Source organism: Adiantum capillus-veneris, chromosome 26 (genome assembly GCF_014529385.1).
Source record: "Adiantum capillus-veneris isolate H3 chromosome 26, ASM1452938v2, whole genome shotgun sequence".
In the NCBI taxonomy this organism is placed as follows: Eukaryota; Viridiplantae; Streptophyta; class Polypodiopsida; order Polypodiales; family Pteridaceae; genus Adiantum; species Adiantum capillus-veneris.
The window spans coordinates 35764968-35776986 of record NC_140956.1 but is presented as its reverse complement, the minus strand read 5'-3'; positions in this window follow the sequence as shown (position 1 = coordinate 35776986).

Below are 12019 nucleotides of genomic sequence, written 5' to 3'. Positions count from 1 at the left end.
GGGGAGAATACAAGAATTTCTAATTTGTAAAAATGCGTAAATAGGACTTACCCAAGAAGTGCATCTACACTTGCATTGCTCCAACTCAATTTTGCTTGCAAGCTGAGAACCTCCAAGGATGCTTGAAGCACCGAGTACTGGGCACCATCATAAAGAGGTGTTTGGGCACTCAATAGCAACCTATCCTCCACTGCCTATGCCCGTTTAGTGCAAGTTCTACAATCCTCCTCTCACATGTTGGCTGAGACATGTGTGGAGGTGCTCTCAAAGTGCGGCTAGTGCCACAACCCAAGCCTCCTACCATGCCTTTCCTTAGTGATTCTTGCCGCTATCTTTCAGCCTTGCGGGCCTCATTAACACCACCAAACACAGACCAATCGAGGGCATCCTCAAGTGATGGGGGGGGTTGCCCTTCATTCTCCACATGCTCTAAGGCAATGCCCCTCAAGCAAGGGATTGCCCGTTTGCACTTGGTGCAAGGACAAGGGAGTTTGTCCTTGAGCCACCGATCATGTTTGGGGCCTCTTAGAGGGCCACAATAATCCCAATCATCCTGCACATGAGTGAAAGAGAGACTGGTTAATTCAAGAGATTTATTAAAAATCACATGTGCTCTAAAAAATAAACAATTAGTAGATTAGGTGTCAGCTAGATTTTCAAGAGGAAAATTGAGAGAAATGACTAAAAATATAGTTAAATAAAGTAAAATGAGTAGAAAAAGAGATATTTTAAAAAAAATAGTATTAAAAATATAATTTAAAAAAATGCAATGAGTAAAAAAAGAAAGAGAGTCTAAAAAAAAATCAAAACAGTTACTAAAGGGGATGGAAAATTAGAGTGGGGATTGCAAAAAGACTGCAACATCAGATACTTTTTTGAATGTTGGAGTTTTTCGAACGTGGTAATATTGACAATAATATATGCGATAATATCCGTTGTGATATCCACGATAATACTCGCGGTAATAACTGGTGGTCATAAAAAAGAAACAGAACAAGGTATGTGGTGTTTTTTGGGAATACCTTGCTCTTGAAATGTTTCCTCCATTGCACGTGCTACCTTTCCCTCTCAAACTCTCTCTCTCTCTCTCTCTCTCTCTCTCTCTCTCTCTCTCTCTCTCTCTCTCTCTCTCTTACACACACACACACACACACACTGTTACGAGACTGGGCACCCTCCTGTTGTAGTGGTTAACTGCAATTGGGATAGCTGGGCGTAATGGTTAATTATGTGCTGTCTATTTATTTTACTAATTGAGTTGATGATGATTTTGTAGAGTGGAATACGGGGAGTTGATGAAGAGGCGACGGCAATTATTCTTGGCCATTTTATAGTTGCACAGTATCTTAGAATCTCATTTCAATAAGCCACTATGGCTCTGTAAATATTTGTAGTGGGAACTCCCCTTATGGGTCATGCAAGAACTAATGAGCTTCACTCATTTACAAAAGTGAAGTGGTTGTAAAAGAGGGGCCTCAATTTTTGGCACCTCAAACTCAAAAATAATATATTAAATACCAACTCCACAAGAGAGGTGCCGTGGAGTTTGGGGCTAGATTTAGGCCTTTCTCTTGCAGATTCTCTTCTCTACTCTCTTAAGCTATGGTTATTTTGCTGTGTACTCTCTAATCTAGTCTCCATCTCTTACACATCTCTTACACCTCCTTACAAGCTTGTCTATATCAATTCTCTGTTTACTGTGTGTGTGTGTCATAGTCTAGGTGAGTGTGTGTGCTTGGAAATTGGAAGAAGAGGTGGACAGTTTGATGGTGATGGCTTGAAAGCTTATGTTGAGTACTTTAAGTGGTCGATCTCCCCCTCTTCTCCCAACATTGGTATCAGAGCCTCAGGTTTGAGGATTAATCGGCACCAGATTTCAGTTTTAAGAAGGAGTTTTCTCTAATCGACAAAACCCCAATTGCAATTCATCGACTTTGCAATTCAAGGATTCAAGGGTTCGTGGAAATTCGAAGTATAATTGATCGAGTTCACAGAAGAAAAACTCGATTGTTAATTGATGGCTAATCGGCAATCAATTTTCAATTTCGGCTTCAAGACGATCAAGAACGGGTATGTTCAACGGTTAAATTTAAGCACTCGCTAAGCTTGCGTATACATGAAGATACGGACAAGAACAATCTGCGAGAACACCCTCCTACACACAAGAAAAGCTAAATGTCAACCTCATCAAAAGATGCAGAAAATACTGTCAAAAGTATTGGCTTAGTTTATGCATCAATTCTTGCTTTTGTCTTGTAGCCTAGAAAACTTCTAGAGGTCGCCATCTCAATTTTTTTTGGCTTGAGTTGTTCTTCCACAGAATCCCATGCAAACTTAAAAGTTAAAGTTAACTTCAAAGACTTAAAGTTAAGCTCAAAGAGGTATTTCAGTGGTCAGCAGTCCATTTCATCTTCAAGCTTAATAACCTTTAAAGAAGACAAACACCCTTTCAATATCCTCAACACTTTGGCTTTGGACACAATTAGTAAGCCTTGCACCCCTTGGTGGGCACCACTACAAACACAACCGTAAAAATCACATACTCCGCCTTCATTAAGAATTCTTGGGCCGCCAACCTTCAAAAAAAAAAAAAATCTTCGGCTGTCTTTTGGGATTGCTGATTGCCATTGCTTTTGAGATACGGGAGATCGGGTGCCACGAAAATTCAACTGGCTTGGTGACACACTGTCGGACTGTCTATTCTCTTGCAATTTCCTAGCGCATCGCCATTCTGGACTGGACGTCACCGCTCTTTTTCAGCTAAGTACATTACATTTCTGTTATTTATTTTATTTTATTCCGCATATTGCATCTGTGAATATCACCAAATAGCCTTTTTAAGCATTACCATTTAATTATTTATTTTTTTTAAGAAAAAAAAAGAAAAAAGAAAAAGAAAAGCACGCAATCATGGCACATCTTCCTCATGCACCCACGATTGCAGAGCAACTTCAAAATTTGCAGCAGTCACTCACATATGAACGCATGCGAAGGCAAGAACTTGAAGATAAATTATTACATTCTGCACGCACCAAATCTGCACCGGCACCCAAGAAAAACAAAATTAGCAAAAAAGCCTTCACTTTCAAAGATTTTGATGGCACTAAAGATGCTAGCACGGTTCTAGCATGGGTTAGTCAGTTAGATGACTACTTTCATGATGAAGACTTGCCGGAGCGTGAAATGGTAAAGTGTGCATCCAATCATCTCACTAGCAGCGCTGCATTGTGGTGGAACGCCACCAAACAACATGGAAGAAGACCACGCACCTGGAATGCATTCAAAAAAGTGTTTTTACCCCAATTTTTGCCAACACAGTACAAAGCTAAAGCACGACGTCAATGGGATTTAATTCGACAGGGTAGAAATGAAGATGTACAGGGTTACACTGACCGTTTTTGGAATTGTCTAATTCAATTGCAAGCTATTGAACATGTTAGTCGCAGGAAATTGAAGCGAAAGTACATATCAGGCTTGGCACTACAAATTAGTGCTGAGGTAGATATGTTCGAACCAGATTCTCTATCAAAGGCCATTAACTTGGCTCTCAACGCAGAAAAGAAGAAAGGTGGACATTCCTCTCACACTGATCAACCTGCTAACACTAACCACAACAAGAGACCTCCTTTCTCTCCTAACTCTGACAGAAGAAAACACCAAAGCCGTACCTTTTTCAAAAGACGAAGATTTGACAATCCTCCTGCCACTGCTCAACCTCATACGAGCAACAACCACAACAACACTCAGCAACGAGGCGACCAACATCCTTTCAACCAGCGTTTTCCTCCAAATTCTAATGGTAACAAAAAGGTGAAGTGTTTTAAATGCTTTCAGTATGGTCACTATGCAGATAAGTGCCCAAATGGTCATGCTAAGGGCAATGGTCAATCCAATGGCCATTCAAATGGAGTCAACAGGAATTCAAGTCAAAAACCCTTCAACAACAACTGCCCCAACGGAGCTACTCTTAACCTCATCGAAGATGCTACACCCGACGACAATGAAGTGGAAGTTAACTACGGTGAGGGATATGATCCTGATTATGATAACGATGAAAACCCATCCTCAGGTACTCCTATATCTCCTCACACTTTGTTTAAAGTGCAAGGCACTATTAAGGGTGAAAATGTCACCATTCTGCTAGATGATGGTAGTAGCCATGATTTCATTTCCACACGATTGGCACAACAACTATCACTCTCTGAAATTTCATCACCCCACAAGGTCAAAACTGTTTTTAATAATCAACGTTTTAATTGTAAAACTCAAGTCACTGTTGAAGTTTGCATTGGTGAATTCACACAAGCACGTACATTTTTGGTAGCACCATTGCATGGACTCGATATGATTTTGGGAATGCCATTTCGTCATGAATTTGACCCGTTGATTAATTATAAAACACGTACAATGTCTCTCACTCATCATAATAAAAAATTCTCCATCCAAGCAACACTGGCACATCAAAAATTTCCACTCCTCTCTCACACTCAAGCCAAACGAGCAATTCGAAAACAGGGGAAAACATATCTAGTATTGGTAAATCAAATTTCTGTTGAAACTGAAACTTCACGTAACTCCACACACGATGAATTTCTCTCACAATTTAAAGATTGTTTCATGCATGATCTCCCACCTGGAATTCCACCATCACGCCCAAAAGACCACCAAATTGACATCATACCGGGTAGTGAACCTCCTTGTAGAGCACCTTATCGTGTAAATCCTACCGCACACAGGGAAATACAAACTCAAATCACTGATTTACTTGACCAAGGCCTAATCCGACCTAGTAGTTCACCATACGGAGCTCCAGTACTTCTTGTCAAGAAGAAAAATGGAACCTTTCGTATGCGTATCGACTACAGGGCTTTATACAAGATCACCATTAAGAATAGGTTTCCTATTCCTAGAGTGGATGATCTACTAGACAAACTGAAAGGGGCAAACATCTTTAGCAAAATTGACCTTAAATCAGGATATCACCAAGTCAAAATGTTTGAACATGATGTCTACAAAACTGCTTTCAGAACACAAACTGGGCACTATGAATTTCTTGTCATGCCATTTGGTTTGACAAATGCACCAGCTACATTCACACGCATGATGAATCGAATTTTCATTGACCATCAAGATTTTGTGATTGTATTTTTTGATGACATTTTGGTATTCAATAAATCTGAAGAAGACCATAAGCAACATTTAACACGTGTATTTGATCTGCTTGCACAAAATCACTTGTATTTGAATCCTGAAAAGAGTTCATTTTTCCAATCTGAAATTGAATATTTGGGACATATTGTATCGGGTAAAGGAATTCATGTCGATCCAAAGAAAATTGAAGCCATTCAATCCTGGCCTAGACCCAAAAACTTGCATGAGCTACGATCTTTTCTTGGTCTTTGCAGCTATTACAGGAAATTTGTTCCTAATTTTGCTTACAAAGCACATTATTTGACTCTCTTGTTGAAGAAAAACACGCCTTATGAATGGACTGATTTGCAAGAAAGCTCATTTAATGCACTTAAACATGCTTTGACTAATGCACCTGTATTGCAATTGCCTGATTTTGAACGACCATTCTTTGTGGTAGTCACTGATGCTAGTGGTAAAGGTATCGGTGCAATCCTTATGCAAGATAACCATCCCATTGCTTTTGAAAGTCGTAAATTCAAACCGTCTGAAATAAAGTTCAGTACTTATGATAAAGAATTGACTGTTGTGGTACATGCATTGAAAATCTGGAAACACTATGTAATGGGTACTGACTTGATCATTAAAACTGATCAACAAAGTATCAAATATTTACTTTCTCAGCCTTTAATAGATGATAGACATATTAAGTGGGCCGCTTTTATTCAAAGTTTTCAGCCCAACATTCAATACCAACCTGGTAAAGAAAACGTTGTAGCCGATGCTTTGAGTAGACGACCCTCACTTAATCATCTATCAACCATTACGGGAACTTCATTTGACACTATGCCTGACACTTATGCACATGACGATGACTTCAAAACGACATGGTTGCACATGCTTGATAATTCTGTACACACATTTCTCGAATACACTATTCAAGAAAACTTCCTTTATTTCAAACAAAAATTGTGTGTGACTAAATCTTTTCGTACATTAATTATTGAAGAATTGCACAAACCACCTTATGGTGGACATAGAGGATTTGCTGCAACTTTTCAAAATTTATGTCGTGATTTCTATTGGCCTGCTATGAGAATGGATGTTAAACAGTATGTGTCAACTTGTTTGATTTGTCAAAAAATCAAAGCAGCTACAGGTAAGAAATTGGGACTTTTACACCCTCTCCCCATTCCTGAAAGACCTTGGGAACATATTTCCATGGATTTTGTTACTGGTTTCCCACTCACAATGCACAAACATGACATGATATGGACTATTATTGATCGTTTCTCTAAATAAGCGTATTTTGTTCCGTGTAAGAAAACACTCACAGCACATCAAGCTGCACTTTTGTTTCTGAAAACTGTTTTTCCACATCATGGTTTGCCTAAAGTGATTATTTCCGATCGAGACTCAAAATTTTGTAGTGCTTTTTGGACTACTGTATTTGAAAATCTTGGCACTACACTTGACTTTACTTCTGCATTTCATCCTGAATCTAATGGTCAAACCGAAGTCACCAACCGCACTATTATTGACTTGTTGAAGGCTTATGTTTCCTCTCAACCTAAGAAATGGGATGACTACCTACATATTTTGCAATTTGCATACAACAATACCACTCACACTACCACGGGTAAATCTCCCTTTGAAATTGTATACGGTCACTCACTTCCTACTCCTGCTTCACGTCTTTCTAATGTTGTGCCTGCCACTGATGATTTCACTACTGAGTTTCATGATATTTATGCAAGTGTGCATTCTACCATTAAACACTCACAAGAACTTTACACCAAGCATGCTAACAAGCACCGCAAGGCACACCAATTCAAAGAAGGTGATCATGTTTTACTTCGCATCGAAAAACGAAGGATCAAAAGTGTTGATACTAATGTCTTTGTTAAGCTTGCTCCACTTTTTTATGGACCTTTCAAAATTTCAGCTGTCATTAATGATGTTTCTTTTCGTTTAGAATTACCTGCACATTGGCACATTCACAATGCATTTCACATTAGTCTTTTACGACCATTCAGAGGACCCCTACCTACACGCCACATTTACGAAGACCCACCTTCACTTGTAGACCAAGAAGAGCAACTCATCCCTGACAAAATAGTTGACCATGAGACCACCACTACACGCACTGGAATGGTTTATAACCGTTACCTTTTGACTTTCAAGGGCCACCCTAGAGAGGATGCCAAATGGATGCCTGAAAAGTTTTTTCGCAACTTTCCCAACCTTCTCCACACTTTCCATCACTCACGGTCCAGTTGATTTCTCTATTGAGCAACTGAGGACAATTGCTATCCCTGGTGGGAGGGATGTTACGAGACTGGGCACCCTCCTGTTGTAGTGGTTAACTGCAATTGGGATAGCTGGGCGTAATGGTTAATTATGTGCTGTCTATTTATTTTACTAATTGAGTTGATGATGATTTTGTAGAGTGGAATACGGGGAGTTGATGAAGAGGCGACGGCAATTATTCTTGGCCATTTTATAGTTGCACAGTATCTTAGAATCTCATTTCAATAAGCCATTATGGCTCTGTAAATATTTGTAGTGGGAACTCCCCTTATGGGTCATGCAAGAACTAATGAGCTTCACTCATTTACAAAAGTGAAGTGGTTGTAAAAGAGGGGCCTCAATTTTTGGCACCTCAAACTCAAAAATAATATATTAAATACCAACTCCACAAGAGAGGTGCCGTGGAGTTTGGGGCTAGATTTAGGCCTTTCTCTTGCAGATTCTCTTCTCTACTCTCTTAAGCTATGGTTATTTTGCTGTGTACTCTCTAATCTAGTCTCCATCTCTTACACATATCTTACACCTCCTTACAAGCTTGTCTATATCAATTCTCTGTTTACTGTGTGTATGTGTGTCATAGTCTAGGTGAGTGTGTGTGCTTGGAAATTGGAAGAAGAGGTGGACAGTTTGATGGTGATGGCTTGAAAGCTTATGTTGAGTACTTTAAGTGGTCGATCTCCCCCTCTTCTCCCAACACACACACACAACCACTCTTTGGTGTAGTGTTACATCATTGTCGTTGGAGAGTAAAGGATGTACCGTGAGAAGAAAGCATGGGATCGCAAGAAGAATCAATCGCGCAAAGGCTCTACACAAGAGGACGGCAAGAGGACACCACAGTCATAGAGCAAGTGGTAAGCTTCTTTACCAACCTACCCCCACCCTATTGTCTTAAACACACATACATTAGAATAGATATATGAAAAAATGTCATACCTCTTGCATATTTGTAGATGTTGTTTGCTTGAGTTCTTGGTTGCCCTCACTTGCATAGCTTGATTGCTTCTTGTGAGCGTGGGATTAGCTTCTAGGTGTTTGATTGTTTAGTGTGTGATTAAGAAAAGAGCAAAAGGAGAGAGATGAAAAAAGAGGGAGAAAGAGAGATTAGTGTAGATTTAATGCATAACGCTAAAGTAGTGTTGAAGCAGATAGAGAAAAGAAATGAAAGCTTTTTTCTTTTCTATGTTTAATGTTAGGTTAGTGTTATATTAGAGTAAAAACTTTCCTATTAAAAAAATGTGTAATTAAAATAAAGGACCAAAAATTTCAAATATTAAACAAAAGAACTTTTAAAGAAAGAGAGAGATATAAAAAAATAGGGAGAGAGAGAGAGAGAGAGAGAGAGAAAGAGGGAGAAAGAGAGAGTAGAGATAGGTTGAAAGAGAGATAGAGAAAGAGGGAGAGAAAGAGAGAGTAGAGATAGGTTGAAAGAGAGATAGAGAAAGAGGGAGAGAAAGGGAAAGAAGGAGATATAGAGATCGAGAGAGAGAGAGAGAGAGAGAGAGGGAGGGGGGAGGAGGGAGAGAGGGAGGGATATATATATATATATATATATATATATATATATATATATATATATATATAGAGAGAGAGAGAGAGAGAGAGAGAGAGAGAGAGAAGGGGGGGGGGGGGACTGGGAGAGAATAGGTAGAGAGAGTAGAGAAAGAGTGGGAGAGAATAAAGAAAGACAAAGAGGGAGAGATAGAGATAGAGAAAGAGAGAAAGACACACACACACACACACACACAGAGAGATGGACTAGAGTAGAGAAGGAGGGAGATAGATCTACTCGAGAGCCTGTATAAATGTCTATATGCCCATATATTTGTGTGTATATGTCCGTATCTACATGTAGATATGTATGCATTTGTATATGTATATATGTCTCTATGTGCATGTATGTAAACTAAGCAAGGTAGTATAGCATCCGATGGTTTAGTGCTTCCTCTTGGGTATATTCTCTTTCAATTGTGGAATTGCGATCTATGGTCCACTCCTTTATGGATTACCGCAATGTACCCTTGGTTTTACCACGGTTGAGATTGTGATGATATCTAAAGAGGTGTCATTAGACTATTGAAACTACTAGCCCCTACTTAGGTCTTAGAGTATATATGTGTGTAATATGTCCTAATACTTACCTAGCTTTAATGTAGATGTCGAATGAGAGACCACCTACTAGGGAGCAACCCAATCATTCTTCCTTTGGTTGATTCACATCCTAGATGGGCCCCCCTACACAGTCTTGAGGCGGTAAGTCCAAGCAATGGATTTAAGCGTACCTGTCGCTAATTTGTTTGGGAGAATGAGTGTAGATTTATTCTTGTTATTAGTAGGCATGGCCCTCTTACACCTACGGAGGTGACGGCCCATCTACTCAGGTTCCCCCGCCAATGGTAGATCCAGACCTCCAACGTGCACTCTCTTTGCAAGACGAGTATCTCTGTTCAATGAAGGTATTTTTTGGCCGCTACACTCTGTATAGCAGCTTGCGACCTATGGTCTTTCTCATCAAACCACACCATGGGGAAGTCATGGAGGGACTCCCTACGTCCAAAGACTCGCACTGATGGAACCTTCTTCTACGGTCCCTTCTTACTGACCTACACTAGCTCCTTTCATTGTAGGCCCCCCCTCCCCTTCCATCACAAGGCCCCACACCATTCCATTTGACTCCTACTTCATCCGAGCATCCTCGACAATCCACAGGTGGTTGACAAATTTATTTTGGTATCACGAACGACGTTCGTCTCAGGGTAGCAAGCGTCATGAGAGGCGAAGTGACAGGGGGAATATCCTGTGGCTTTGCTTGTTTTGGTAGTGGAGGGAAGGAGTCCCCTATTTCAGAGCGTACCGCTCAAGACTTAGAGGAAGAGGACACTGGTGCACCCATGCCATACATACATGGATGCTACTACAGAGTAAAGTATGGTGGCGAAGTGGACTTTGGTATAGCATAGGGTAGGGAATTTTGACGCCATCTTCAGATTCTTATACACTCAACATATAAGAATTGTTTTTTAAAATTCAAAGACCAGCAGCCTGATCATGCATGCTACCTACATTGAGGAAGCATTGCAAGCTCAATTTTCAAATGTCCCCAATGAGCATTTTTCAGCACAATAGTTGGAGGGCTATATCAAAAAATAATTTTTAAAAACAAGCAATCATTTCTACGGTGCGCAGTGACCAACCTAGTCGCAAATCCAGATAGGAGCTATCGTGGCGGCAACATGGAAGATGCGGAGTGGGAGTGGGCAATGGAGAAAAAGGACAAAAAAGCTGCAACGGGCTCATCATATAGTCAACAATGCGATGCTTGGGCAAACAAACTCCCACACGCTATGGTTCGGAAGACAAAGCAGCTTGGAATGACAAATATGTAAGTTTTTTTTAACTGGAGCCTAAATCGGTTCAAAAAATGTTTTATTTTATGATTTTTTTTGTTATTGCTAACTTAGGAAAATATCACTCTAGGTCGCCCGACCAGAGAGATGGTCAAGTATCGAGAGCGGCACACAAAATTTGATTCTTGGCAATGGTTGTTGGAGAACCATCACATCTCTCATGAGCAATTTGCCTCAGCAATCGGATCTCTCAGCAGGTAGTAAGTGTGGACAAATCATATTATATTAACTATTTTAAGTTATTGATTTGTTTAATTTGGTTTTTGTTGATGTAGAGTCAGGGTGATCAAACGTATGTATCTATCGTTGAGGACAAGGACAAGGACTTGAAAAGATTTATGGGTTGAACATAGAGGGACATGGGCAACTTTGTCAAAATCAAGGACCGCTACTAGTAGAAAGGAATGTACAAAGATGTTGCTCAATTTGTGGAGACTTGTTTAGTATGCCAACAATATTATAATGTACGAGATCGAGATGATTTACATCCTACTTATCCACTAGCTATGCATTACAAGTGGGTAGTAGATTTGATTACAATGCCAATGGGGGTTTGGAAAATGAGGTATATTGTTCTTAGTAGAGAATTTCTCACTAACCAGGTTGAAGAGAGAGATTTGCTTACAAAAGCTACAAGTTCTGCGTGAAAAGTTTTTCTTGTGGATGTAATTTCTAAGTATAGTTGTGTTGGTAAAATCACTATCAATAGAGGAGAGATAGATGCAAATGAATCTCATGAGTTCTTTGCTTGTTTGGGCATCAAATTGGCTCTTACTATAGCGTACATTCTAGAAGGTAATGGGAAAAGTGAAAGATAATATCTGCCTATTGTAGCAAAGGCATGTCGATGGTAGATTGGTGATTGGCCTAAGTTGCTACCTTTTGGTTTATGGGTTGATCGAACTACATATAGTTCTGCTATATGTTTTATGCCATTTGAATCAATGCATGGATAGAAACCCCTTATGCCTATAGAGGAGGCAGTTATGGCTTGGACTATAATGGTATGGGAAGTAGGTATGTCTACAGAAGATATAATTGCTTTACACATTTGCCAACTTGAGAGACATCAAGAAGATATCAAGCAAGCCAAAGAAAACCTTGGGAGGAAGGATTGAAGAATAAAGAAGCATTTGATGAGAAGCATAGGATACAGTCTTATGCTATCAAAA